We start from the raw sequence: 13,732 nt of genomic DNA, 5'->3' as shown, positions 1-13,732 counted from the left end.
AGATAGATTTACCAGTCTCAAGAGTCCAGAGTCTATACAGTTGGCTGTTCCAGCTGTTCGATGTTCCCCAGCATGCTGGTGGTGCTCGCAAACTTTAGCACAGTTGCAGGGCTGAGAAAGCTGTTCTGGTCCGTACTGGCCCCGTGATTTTGATGCAGATGCATTGGGGGGGTGATGTAGCCCTGGCGTTCGTCATGGCAGTCAGTAGGTGTTGGGGTTGCAGGCCGGTCTTCACCTGGGTTGTTGCTGCTCGTTACTATCGGTGGTTGGTCTGTGACCTTGTTTCCTTCCCGGTCGGTGGTCTGGGGGGTCTGTGCCTTCCGTTCCACGTTGGCGCTTTGCCTCTTTATTTGAGGCCGATTCTTGTCCTGTTTTCCCTCATCGGATGAGGTGTCGGTGCTAAGTGCGCCGGCTGAGAGGTGTCGCTTTTTGCCGCTACCCCTCGGGGGGTTCTTCAGTTTGTTTTTTTGTTTCCGCTTTCGTTTGTCCCTGTTCACTGTTTCCCAGGGCTCTTTATTCTTTGTCCCATCCTCTTCCTCTTCCATTGAGTGTTCCTCATCAGATGGGGCTGGGGTTGGGTTGTCAGGAGGTGCTGGGGCCTCTTCTTTTTGTTGGGGGCCCTTTTGTTGCTTTTCCTCATTCTGAGCCGTGGTGTCTTTTTCGGTGGAGGGTGTATGCACCTCCTCTCTGGTCGCCTTTTTAACTCCGCTGCTGATGATTTCAGCGTATGTCGCCCCGCGTTTCGGGCAGGCCCTGTAAAGATGGCCGGCCTCCCCACACAGGTTGCAGCACTTGTCTTCCTTGCAGTCCTTAGTCATGTGTCCCTCCTGCCTGCAGTTCTTGCAGAAGGTCACACTGCAGTTTGCGGCAACATGCCCCGTTTTGCCACAGGTGTGGCATACTCGTGGCTGTCCCACGTAGTAGAGGTAGCCACGATTTACTCCAATAGCGAAATTGGAGGGGGGATGCAGGATGGCTCCGTTGCTGTCCGTTCTTAGGGTCACCTTGACCTGGTGCTCACTTGTCCAGATGCCGAAGGTGTCTTTCACTTGCACGCTGTCACTTTTCAGCTCAGCGTACCTGGCGAGGAACGTGAGCACATCAGATACAGGGACGTGGGGGTTGTACGTGTGCAGTGTAACAACCCGATTTCGCTGTGCCGGTAGCGTAAACAGAGGTTCCGCAGTCAGGATCGACAAGGGACTCTGGTTACCTTTTTCCTTGAAGACGTTCAAGAATTTGATGCACGCTGCGACGCTCTTGAAGGTGACATCAAAGAAACCATTCTTGGGGAAGTTTTGCAAGCAGAAGATCTCTGTTGCTTTAAACCCACAGCACTCGAGCAGCACCTTCTTCACGAAGTGTTTCCGGTCCAAAGGTGACTCTCCATCCGTTTTCTTCACTGTGACTCGGACAGTGTTTCGCACGCCCCAGCCTGGTGGTCGGGATGCAGCTGCATCCATAGCTCGTACGTTGGGTGTGAAACTGTATCGGCGTTAGGCCTAAACCCGAGGTTTAGGCCAGCATGTAGATCCACCAATAGCAGCCAAGCTCCAAACGTTTCTTCTTTGACGACTTCAATCCCTCCGAGTTCTCCAATCCACGATCGTCATCGAAATCCTCAGCTTCCCTCGATCAAATGAGACTACACTTGATCTTAGCCAAAAGGCCGAGAAGCGGAGTAATCCACATTCAACAGTGAAATGATGTGGAGATGCCGGCGTTGGACTGGGGTGAGCACAGTACGAAGTCTTACAACACCAGGTTAAAGTCCAACAGGTTTGTTTCAATGTCACTAGCTTTCGGAGCGCTGCTCCTTCCTCAGGTGAATGAAGAGGTATGCTCCAGAAACATATATATAGACAGATTCAAAGATGCCAGACAATGCTTGGAATGCGACCATTAGCAGGTGATTAAATCTTTACAGATCCAGAGATGGGGTAACCCCAGGTTTGAGAGGTGTGAATTGTGTCAAGCCAGGACAGTTGGTAGGATTTTGCAGTGAAATGGGTGGTCAATTTTGAATTTGTTTGCTTTCCCCCTTGTGCTTGTAAGATGAGGCCTTTCGTCATCCTTCATCACACCCCGTAGAAGCTGAGTAGCAGCAGCCACTTGACGAAGCGTTTTGTTGTGTGATGAAAGGTGAATAAAGTGTATATTTGTATGTGTTTGAGCTGTTTTTTGACTTTGAAATTCCCCATAAAGGGGTGGTGTGCACCGTTCCTGGAGATACTGCAATACCAGGTCGATGCGTGGAGTGGACGGAGCAAGCCCCTATTCCATCTCCCTGCTCCAAAAATCAATTTAATATATGGTCCCCAGATAAGGGACGTATCAGATATTAAACTGATAAGAACAGATTTTTTTTTTTTTTTTTTTTCAAAAAAATATACTTTATTCATAAAAATTTATCATGAGCATTACAGAAACATTTCAAATTGTCTTGACTGTACATTTCCGGCAGGGTTACATGTTGCCTTGACTTTCTTTCATTCAATTTTGATATTGTCGTACACATATCACTCTTTACATTACAATTCCTTCTTAAATATTTACATTGTCATGTTTGTTTAATACATTGGAGTGTTGGTTGCCCAGACCGAGGGGCTTTACACTGTTACGCGCCCCTCGGTGTACATTTGCTGGAAAGACTTTACACAGTGGTCTTTCCCCATTGCGCCTTGGCGGCAGCTGCCCCAAGCTTGAGTGCGTCCCTCAGCACGTAGTCCTGGACCTTGGAATGTGCCAGTCTGCAACACTCGGTCGAGGACAATTCTTTGCACTGGAAGATCAGCAAGTTTCGGGCAGACCAAAGAGCGTCTTTTACCGAGTTGATGACCTTCCAGCAGCGGTTGATATTTGTCTCGGTGTGTGTCCCTGGAAACAGTCCGTAGAGCACAGAGTCCTGTGTCACAGATCTGTTTGGGATAAACCTTGACAAATACCACTGCATCTCTCTCCAGACCTTCTTTGCAAAGGCACATTCCACAAGGAGGTGTGTGACCGTCTCATTTCCCCCACAGCCACTCCGAGGGCAGCGTGCATTGGTGCAGAGCCTTCGGGTGTGCATGAAGAATCTGACAGGGAGGGCCTTTCTCACCACCAGCCAAGCTAGGTCTTGGTGCTTGTTTGAAAGTTCTGGTGATGAGGCGTTCTGCCAGATGCCTCTGGCAGTCTGCTCAGGGAACCATCCAACGTCCTCCACGGTCTCCTTTTCCCTGAGGGCCTCGAGGACATTACGTGCTGACCACTGCTTCATTGCCTTGTGGTCAAAGGTGTTTTCCTTCAAAAACTTTTCCACAAAGGACAGGTGGTACGGTACGGTCCAACTACTTGGAGCGTTCCGCGGCAATGAGGCCAGGCCCATCCTTCGCAACACCGGGGACAGGTAGAACCTCAGTATGTAGTGACACTTGGTGTTTGCATACTGGGGGTCCACGCACAGCTTGATGCAGCTGGACACAAAGGTGGCCAACAGGATGAGGGAGGCGTTGGGTACGTTCCGCCCTCCCTTCTCCAGAGGTTTGTACATGGTGTCCCTTCGGACACGGTCCATCTTGGATCGCCAGATAAATTTGAAGATGGCCCGGGTGACTGCTGTGGCGTAGGGTCGGGTTATGGGCCAGACCTGCGCCACGTACAGTAGCACCGAGAGTACCTCACACCTGATGACTAGGGTTTTGCCCGCAATGGAGAGGGAGCGTTGCTCCCACCAGCCCAGTTTCTGTCTTACCTTTCCTATGCGCTCCTCCCAGTTTTTGGTGCACGCCCCAGCAGCTCCGAACCATATCCCCAGCACCTTCAGGTAATCTGACCTGACAGTGAAGGGGACAAAGGACCGGTCGGCCCAGTTCCCAAAGAACATGGCCTCGCTCTTGCCCCGGTTTACCTTGGCTCCAGAGGCCAGTTCAAACTGGTCGCAGGTGGTCAAGAGCCTGCGTACAGACGCAGGATCCGAGCAGAAGACGGCAACGTCGTCCATGTACAGGGAGGCCTTGACTTGCATGCCTCCACTGCCTGGGATCGTCACTCCTCTTATACCCGGATCCCTCCTGATGGACTCGGCAAAAGGTTCTATGCAGCACACAAAAAGGGCAGAGGAGAGAGGGCAGCCCTGCCTGACTCCAGATCTGATCTGGAACTTTTCTGATTCCCACCCATTGATTGAGACTGCGCTATAGATGTTTGTGTAGAGCAGTTTGATCCAATTGCGAATTCCCTCCCCAAACCCCATTTTGGAGAGCACATCCATCATGTAGGTGTGCGATATTCTGTCAAAAGCCTTCTCCTGGTCAAGGCTGATGAGGCAAGTGTCCACCCCCCTGTCCTGCACGTAGGCGATCGTATCCCTGAGTAGCGCGAGGCTATCAGAGATCTTCCTGCCGGGTACAGCACAGGTCTGGTCAGGGTGGATCACCGACTCCAGAGCAGACCTGACCCGATTGGCGATGACCTTTGCTAGAATTTTGTAGTCCACATTCAACAGTGAAATGGGTCGCCAATTTCGAATTTCTTCCCTTTCCCCCTTCTGTTTGTAGATGAGGGTGATGATGCCTTTCCTCATGGACTCTGACATGCTGCCTTCCAGAAGCATACTCTCGTACACTTCCAGCAGGTCTGGGCCCATCCAGTCCCACAGAGCCGAATACAACTCAACCGGTAAGCCGTCGCTTCCGGGAGTTTTACTCGTCTCGAAGGACTTGGCGGCCTTTGTCAGCTCGTCCAGAGTTAGTGGTTTGTCCAGGTTTTCCAGCTCGCTGTCGCCTATGACCTCCGTGATAGTCGACAGGAAGGTCTGGGAAACAGTGCTATCTGTTGGCTTCAGGTCATACAGTCCGGCATAAAAGGATTGGCTGATCCTCAGGATGTCAGACTGCGATGACTTTTCAGAGCCATCTTCTTCCTTCAGGCTGCTGATCACAGAGGTGTCTCTGTGCACCTTTTGGAAGAAGAAGCGTGAGCACTTTTCGTCCTGCTCCACGGAGCGGACTCTGGAACGGAAGATAACCTTGGAGGCCTCCGAGGTGTAGAGCGAGGCTTGCTGGCTCTTCACCTCTTGGAGATCCTCCTTGACATCCACCCCCATCGACTGCAGCTGGAGCAAATTTTGCATACTTTTCTGGAGCCTGGACATGACCCCTCGTCTCTCTCTCACCTTTTGAACGCCCTTGAGGATGAAAAACCTCTTGATATTCCCCTTGATTGCTTCCCACCAGAGATGTGGGGCCTCAAAGAGGGGTTTCACGGTTCTCCAACCTTTGTAATCCCTCCTGAGTTCCTCGATGTTCTCAGGGGTCAGCAGTTTTACATTTAGCTTCCACGTCCCCCTGTCTACCCCCTGGTCCTCCTGCAGGTGGCAGTCGGCCAGTAGGAGGCAGTGGTCAGAGAAGAACACCGGCGTTACGTCGGTGGACCTGACCGTGAAAGCTCGGGACACAAAAAAGAAGTCTATCCTGGAGCGGACGGACCCGTCTGGCCGTGACCATGTGTATCTACGCTGCGCGCCGTCTGCAGGGTTGCTGCAGACGTCGAGCAGCTTGGCGTCTTTTACCGTTTCCATCAGGAGTCTGGACGTAGCGTCTAGTTTGCTGTCGGCTTTGCTGGATCGTCCAGCCGCATCGATGATGCAGTTGAAGTCACCACCCAGGATGACCGGCTTGGAGGTGGCCAACAGCAGTGGGAGTTGCTGAAGAACTGCCAGCCGCTCACTTTTTACGGCCGGGGCGTACACATTAATAAGTCTGAGAGGGGTGTTTTTGTATTTCACGTCTGCTACGAGGAGGCGCCCGCCCACCACCTCCTTAACGTCGGAGATGGTGAAGTTGCCTCCCCGCAGCAGAATACCCAGGCCGGAGGAGCGGCAGTCGTTTCCTCCTGACCAGATGGATGGCCCGTGGGACCACCAGCTCGACCAGCGCCTGTAGTTGCTGAGGTGCGGAATTCCGCACTCCTGCAGGAACAGTAGGTCAGCTTTTACATTTGCCAAATAGTTGAGTGTGGCTACACACCGCGAAGTATCTTTGATGCTTCGCACATTTATGGATGCAATTTTTAAACCCATTATAAAAAAGATGGATTTACCAGTCTCAAGAGTCCAGAGTCTATACAGTTGGCTGTTCCAGCTGTTCGATGTTCCCCAGCATGCCGGTGGTGCTCGCAAACTTTAGCACAGTTGCAGGGCTGAGAAAGCTGTTCTGGTCCGTACTGGCCCCGTGATTTTGATGCAGATGCATTGGGGGGGTGATGTAGCCCTGGCGTTCGTCATGGCAGTCAGTAGGTGTTGGGGTTGCAGGCCGGTCTTCACCTGGGTTGTTGCTGCTCGTTACTATCGGGGGTTGGTCTGTGACCTTGTTTCCTTCCCGGTCGGTGGTCTGGGGGGTCTGTGCCTTCCGTTCCACGTTGGTGCTTTGCCTCTTTATTTGAGGCCGATTCTTGTCCTGTTTTCCCTCATCGGATGAGGTGTCGGCGCTAAGTGCGCCGGCTGAGAGGTGTCGCTTTTTGCCACTACCCCTCGGGGGGTTCTTCGGTTTGTTTTTTTTGTTTTCTCTTTCGTTTGTCCCTGTTCACGGTTTCCCAGGGCTCTTTATTCTTTGTCCCATCCTCTTCCTCTTCCATTGAGTGTTCCTCATCAGATGGGGCTGGGGTTGGGTTGTCAGGAGGTGCTGGGGCCTCCTCTTTTTGTTGGGGGCCCTTCTGTTGCTTTTCCTCATTCTGAACCGTGGTGTCTTTTTCGGTGGAGGGTGTATGTACCTCCTCTCTGGTCGCCTTTTTAACTCCGCTGCTGATGATTTGAGCGTATGTCGCCCCGCGTTTCGGGCAGGCCCTGTAAAGATGGCCGGCCTCCCCACACAGGTTGCAGCACTTGTCTTCCTTGCAGTCCTTAGTCATGTGTCCCTCCTGCCTGCAGTTCTTGCAGAAGGTCACACTGCAGTTTGCGGCAACATGCCCCGTTTTGCCACAGGTGTGGCATACTCGTGGCTGTCCCACGTAGTAGAGGTAGCCACGATTTACTCCAATAGCGAAATTGGAGGGGGGATGCAGGATGGCTCCATTGCTGTCCGTTCTTAGGGTCACCTTGACCTGGTGCTCACTTGTCCAGATGCCGAAGGTGTCTTTCACTTGCACGCTGTCACTTTTCAGCTCAGCGTACCTGGCGAGGAACGTGAGCACATCAGATACAGGGACGTGGGGGTTGTACGTGTGCAGTGTAACAACCCGATTTCGCTGTGCCGGTAGCGTAAACAGAGGTTCCGCAGTCAGGATCGACAAGGGACTCTGGTTACCTTTTTCCTTGAAGACGTTCAAGAATTTGATGCACGCTGCGACGCTCTTGAAGGTGACATCAAAGAAACCATTCTTGGGGAAGTTTTGCAAGCAGAAGATCTCTGTTGCTTTAAACCCACAGCACTCGAGCAGCACCTTCTTCACGAAGTGTTTCCGGTCCAAAGGTGACTCTCCATCCGTTTTCTTCACTGTGACTCGGACAGTGTTTCGCACGCCCCAGCCTGGTGGTCGGGATGCAGCTGCATCCATAGCTCGTACGTTGGGTGTGAAACTGTATCGGCGTTAGGCCTAAACCCGAGGTTTAGGCCAGCATGTAGATCCACCAATAGCAGCCAAGCTCCAAACGTTTCTTCTTTGACGACTTCAATCCCTCCGAGTTCTCCAATCCACGATCGTCATCGAAATCCTCAGCTTCCCTCGATCAAATGAGACTACACTTGATCTTAGCCAAAAGGCCGAGAAGCGGAGTAATCCACATTCAACAGTGAAATGATGTGGAGATGCCGGCGTTGGACTGGGGTGAGCACAGTACGAAGTCTTACAACACCAGGTTAAAGTCCAACAGGTTTGTTTCGATGTCACTAGCTTTCGGAGCGCTGCTCCTTCCTCAGGTGAATGAAGAGGTATGCTCCAGAAACATATATATGGACAGATTCAAAGATGCCAGACAATGCTTGGAATGCGAGCATTAGCAGGTGATTAAATCTTTACAGATCCAGAGATGGGGTAACCCCAGGTTTGAGAGGTGTGAATTGTGTCAAGCCAGGACAGTTGGTAGGATTTTGCAGTGAAATGGGTGGTCAATTTTGAATTTGTTTGCTTTCCCCCTTGTGCTTGTAAGATGAGGCCTTTCGTCATCCTTCATCACACCCCGTAGAAGCTGAGTAGCAGCAGCCACTTGACGAAGCGTTTTGTTGTGTGATGAAAGAAATGTGAATAAAGTGTATATTTGTATGTGTTTGAGCTGTTTTTTGACTTTGAAATTCCCCATAAAGGGGTGGTGTGCACCGTTCCTGGAGATACTGCAATACCAGGTCGATGCGTGGAGTGGACGGAGCAAGCCCCTATTCCATCTCCCTGCTCCAAAAATCAATTTAATATATGGTCCCCAGATAAGGGACGTATCAGATATTAAACTGATAAGAACAGATTTTTTTTTTTTTTTTTTTTTTCAAAAAAATATACTTTATTCATAAAAATTTATCATGAGCATTACAGAAACATTTCAAATTGTCTTGACTGTACATTTCCGGCAGGGTTACATGTTGCCTTGACTTTCTTTCATTCAATTTTGATATTGTCATACACATATCACTCTTTACATTACAATTCCTTCTTAAATATTTACATTGTCATGTTTGTTTTATACATTGGAGTGTTGGTTGCCCAGACCGAGGGGCTTTACACTGTTACGCGCCCCTCGGTGTACATTTGCTGGAAAGACTTTACACAGTGGTCTTTCCCCATTGCGCCTTGGCGGCAGCTGCCCCAAGCTTGAGTGCGTCCCTCAGCACGTAGTCCTGGACCTTGGAATGTGCCAGTCTGCAACACTCGGTCGAGGACAATTCTTTGCACTGGAAGATCAGCAAGTTTCGGGCAGACCAAAGAGCGTCTTTTACCGAGTTGATGACCTTCCAGCAGCGGTTGATATTTGTCTCGGTGTGTGTCCCTGGAAACAGTCCGTAGAGCACAGAGTCCTGTGTCACAGATCTGTTTGGGATAAACCTTGACAAATACCACTGCATCTCTCTCCAGACCTTCTTTGCAAAGGCACATTCCACAAGGAGGTGTGTGACCGTCTCATTTCCCCCACAGCCACTCCGAGGGCAGCGTGCATTGGTGCAGAGCCTTCGGGTGTGCATGAAGAATCTGACAGGGAGGGCCTTTCTCACCACCAGCCAAGCTAGGTCTTGGTGCTTGTTTGAAAGTTCTGGTGATGAGGCGTTCTGCCAGATGACTCTGGCAGTCTGCTCAGGGAACCATCCAACGTCCTCCACGGTCTCCTTTTCCCTGAGGGCCTCGAGGACATTACGTGCTGACCACTGCTTCATTGCCTTGTGGTCAAAGGTGTTTTCCTTCAAAAACTTTTCCACAAAGGACAGGTGGTACGGTACGGTCCAACTACTTGGAGCGTTCCGCGGCAATGAGGCCAGGCCCATCCTTCGCAACACCGGGGACAGGTAGAACCTCAGTATGTAGTGACACTTGGTGTTTGCATACTGGGGGTCCACGCACAGCTTGATGCAGCTGGACACAAAGGTGGCCAACAGGATGAGGGAGGCGTTGGGTACGTTCCGCCCTCCCTTCTCCAGAGGTTTGTACATGGTGTCCCTTCGGACACGGTCCATCTTGGATCGCCAGATAAATTTGAAGATGGCCCGGGTGACTGCTGTGGCGTAGGGTCGGGTTATGGGCCAGACCTGCGCCACGTACAGTAGCACCGAGAGTACCTCACACCTGATGACTAGGGTTTTGCCCGCAATGGAGAGGGAGCGTTGCTCCCACCAGCCCAGTTTCTGTCTTACCTTTCCTATGCGCTCCTCCCAGTTTTTGGTGCACGCCCCAGCAGCTCCGAACCATATCCCCAGCACCTTCAGGTAATCGGACCTGACAGTGAAGGGGACAAAGGACCGGTCGGCCCAGTTCCCAAAGAACATGGCCTCGCTCTTGCCCCGGTTTACCTTGGCTCCAGAGGCCAGTTCAAACTGGTCGCAGGTGGTCAAGAGCCTGCGTACAGACGCAGGATCCGAGCAGAAGACGGCAACGTCGTCCATGTACAGGGAGGCCTTGACTTGCATGCCTCCACTGCCTGGGATCGTCACTCCTCTTATACCCGGATCCCTCCTGATGGACTCGGCAAAAGGTTCTATGCAGCACACAAAAAGGGCAGAGGAGAGAGGGCAGCCCTGCCTGACTCCAGATCTGATCTGGAACTTTTCTGATTCCCACCCATTGATTGAGACTGCGCTATAGATGTTTGTGTAGAGCAGTTTGATCCAATTGCGAATTCCCTCCCCAAACCCCATTTTGGAGAGCACATCCATCATGTAGGTGTGCGATATTCTGTCAAAAGCCTTCTCCTGGTCAAGGCTGATGAGGCAAGTGTCCACCCCCCTGTCCTGCACGTAGGCGATCGTATCCCTGAGTAGCGCGAGGCTATCAGAGATCTTCCTGCCGGGTACAGCACAGGTCTGGTCAGGGTGGATCACCGACTCCAGAGCAGACCTGACCCGATTGGCGATGACCTTTGCTAGAATTTTGTAGTCCACATTCAACAGTGAAATGGGTCGCCAATTTCGAATTTCTTCCCTTTCCCCCTTCTGTTTGTAGATGAGGGTGATGATGCCTTTCCTCATGGACTCTGACATGCTGCCTTCCAGAAGCATACTCTCGTACACTTCCAGCAGGTCTGGGCCCATCCAGTCCCACAGAGCCGAATACAACTCAACCGGTAAGCCGTCGCTTCCGGGAGTTTTACTCGTCTCGAAGGACTTGGCGGCCTTTGTCAGCTCGTCCAGAGTTAGTGGTTTGTCCAGGTTTTCCAGCTCGCTGTCGCCTATGACCTCCGTGATAGTCGACAGGAAGGTCTGGGAAACAGTGCTATCTGTTGGCTTCAGGTCATACAGTCCGGCATAAAAGGATTGGCTGATCCTCAGGATGTCAGACTGCGATGACTTTTCAGAGCCATCTTCTTCCTTCAGGCTGCTGATCACAGAGGTGTCTCTGTGCACCTTTTGGAAGAAGAAGCGTGAGCACTTTTCGTCCTGCTCCACGGAGCGGACTCTGGAACGGAAGATAACCTTGGAGGCCTCCGAGGTGTAGAGCGAGGCTTGCTGGCTCTTCACCTCTTGGAGATCCTCCTTGACATCCACCCCCATCGACTGCAGCTGGAGCAAATTTTGCATACTTTTCTGGAGCCTGGACATGACCCCTCGTCTCTCTCTCACCTTTTGAACGCCCTTGAGGATGAAAAACCTCTTGATATTCCCCTTGATTGCTTCCCACCAGAGATGTGGGGCCTCAAAGAGGGGTTTCACGGTTCTCCAACCTTTGTAATCCCTCCTGAGTTCCTCGATGTTCTCAGGGGTCAGCAGTTTTACATTTAGCTTCCACGTCCCCCTGTCTACCCCCTGGTCCTCCTGCAGGTGGCAGTCGGCCAGTAGGAGGCAGTGGTCAGAGACCCAGGTCAGAGAAGAACACCGGCTAATGCAGGTAGGGAATATACAGTGAATGGTAGAACCCTCAAGAGTATTGAAAGTCAAAGAGATCTAGGAGTACAGGTCCACAGATCACTGAAAGGGGCTACACAGGTGGAGAAGGTAGTCAAGAAGGCATACGGCATGCTTGCCTTCATTGGCCGGGGCATTGAGTATAAGAATTGGCAAGTCATGTTGCAGCTGTATAGAACCTTAGTTAGGCCACACTTGGAGTATAGTGTTCAATTCTGGTCGCCACACTACCAGAAGGATGTGGAGGCTTTAGAGAGGGTGCAGAAGAGATTTACCAGAATGTTGCCTGGTATGGAGGGCATAAGCTATGAGGAGCGATTGAATAAACTCGGTTTGTTCTCACTGGAACGAAGGAGGTTGAGAGGCGACCTGATAGAGGTATACAAAATTATGAGGGGCATAGACAGAGTGGATAGTCAGAGGCTTTTCCCCAGGGTAGAGGGGTCAATTACTAGGGGGCATAGGTTTAAGGTGAGAGGGGCAAAGTTTAGAGTAGATGTACGAGGCAAGTTTTTTACGCAGAGGGTAGTGGGTGCCTGGAACTCACTACCGGAGGAGGTAGTGGAGGCAGGGACGATAGGGACATTTAAGGGGCATCTTGACAAATATATGAATAGGATGGGAATAGAAGGATACGGACCCAGGAAGTGTAGAAGATTGTAGTTTAGTCGGTCAGTATGGTCGGCACGGGCTTGGAGGGCCGAAGGGCCTGTTCCTGTGCTGTACATTTCTTTGTTCTTTGTTCTTTGTTCTTTGTTACGTCGGTGGACCTGACCGTGAAAGCTCGGGACACAAAAAAGAAGTCTATCCTGGAGCGGACGGACCCGTCTGGCCGTGACCATGTGTATCTACGCTGCGCGCCGTCTGCAGGGTTGCTGCAGACGTCGAGCAGCTTGGCGTCTTTTACCGTTTCCATCAGGAGTCTGGACGTAGCGTCTAGTTTGCTGTCGGCTTTGCTGGATCGTCCAGCCGCATCGATGATGCAGTTGAAGTCACCACCCAGGATGACCGGCTTGGAGGTGGCCAACAGCAGTGGGAGTTGCTGAAGAACTGCCAGCCGCTCACTTTTTACGGCCGGGGCGTACACATTAATAAGTCTGAGAGGGGTGTTTTTGTATTTCACGTCTGCTACGAGGAGGCGCCCGCCCACCACCTCCTTAACGTCGGAGATGGTGAAGTTGCCTCCCCGCAGCAGAATACCCAGGCCGGAGGAGCGGCAGTCGTTTCCTCCTGACCAGATGGATGGCCCGTGGGACCACCAGCTCGACCAGCGCCTGTAGTTGCTGAGGTGCGGAATTCCGCACTCCTGCAGGAACAGTAGGTCAGCTTTTACATTTGCCAAATAGTTGAGTGTGGCTACACACCGCGAAGTATCTTTGATGCTTCGCACATTTATGGATGCAATTTTTAAACCCATTATAAAAAAGATGGATTTACCAGTCTCAAGAGTCCAGAGTCTATACAGTTGGCTTTTCCAGCTGTTCGATGTTCCCCAGCATGCCGGTGGTGCTCGCAAACTTTAGCACAGTTGCAGGGCTGAGAAAGCTGTTCTGGTCCGTACTGGCCCCGTGATTTTGATGCAGATGCATTGGGGGGGTGATGTAGCCCTGGCGTTCGTCATGGCAGTCAGTAGGTGTTGGGGTTGCAGGCCGGTCTTCACCTGGGTTGTTGCTGCTCGTTACTATCGGGGGTTGGTCTGTGACCTTGTTTCCTTCCCGGTCGGTGGTCTGGGGGGTCTGTGCCTTCCGTTCCACGTTGGTGCTTTGCCTCTTTATTTGAGGCCGATTCTTGTCCTGTTTTCCCTCATCGGATGAGGTGTCGGCGCTAAGTGCGCCGGCTGAGAGGTGTCGCTTTTTGCCACTACCCCTCGGGGGGTTCTTCGGTTTGTTTTTTTTGTTTTCTCTTTCGTTTGTCCCTGTTCACGGTTTCCCAGGGCTCTTTATTCTTTGTCCCATCCTCTTCCTCTTCCATTGAGTGTTCCTCATCAGATGGGGCTGGGGTTGGGTTGTCAGGAGGTGCTGGGGCCTCCTCTTTTTGTTGGGGGCCCTTCTGTTGCTTTTCCTCATTCTGAACCGTGGTGTCTTTTTCGGTGGAGGGTGTATGTACCTCCTCTCTGGTCGCCTTTTTAACTCCGCTGCTGATGATTTGAGCGTATGTCGCCCCGCGTTTCGGGCAGGCCCTGTAAAGATGGCCGGCCTCCCCACACAGGTTGCAGCACT

The 13,732-nt window shown here is 51.7% G+C and overlaps 2 non-coding genes across 2 annotated transcripts; both read right to left on the bottom strand.

Moving 5' to 3' along the window:
• Positions 1-2,207: 2,207 nt before the first annotated feature.
• On the bottom strand, positions 2,208-2,391 carry LOC140394689 (U2 spliceosomal RNA). The gene has a single exon (XR_011935972.1). It is a non-coding gene; the product is annotated as a U2 spliceosomal RNA (small nuclear RNA).
• Positions 2,392-8,281: 5,890 nt separating this feature from the next.
• LOC140394697 (U2 spliceosomal RNA) lies at positions 8,282-8,467 on the bottom strand. Its single transcript, XR_011935980.1, has one exon. It is a non-coding gene; the product is annotated as a U2 spliceosomal RNA (small nuclear RNA).
• Between the last annotated feature and the right edge of the window lie 5,265 nt (positions 8,468-13,732).

The sequence above is a fragment of the Scyliorhinus torazame genome, chromosome 17, assembly GCF_047496885.1.
Source record: "Scyliorhinus torazame isolate Kashiwa2021f chromosome 17, sScyTor2.1, whole genome shotgun sequence".
In the NCBI taxonomy this organism is placed as follows: Eukaryota; Metazoa; Chordata; class Chondrichthyes; order Carcharhiniformes; family Scyliorhinidae; genus Scyliorhinus; species Scyliorhinus torazame.
The sequence above is the reverse complement of the archived record's forward strand: the minus strand, read 5'-3'. Positions and strand labels throughout refer to the sequence as shown.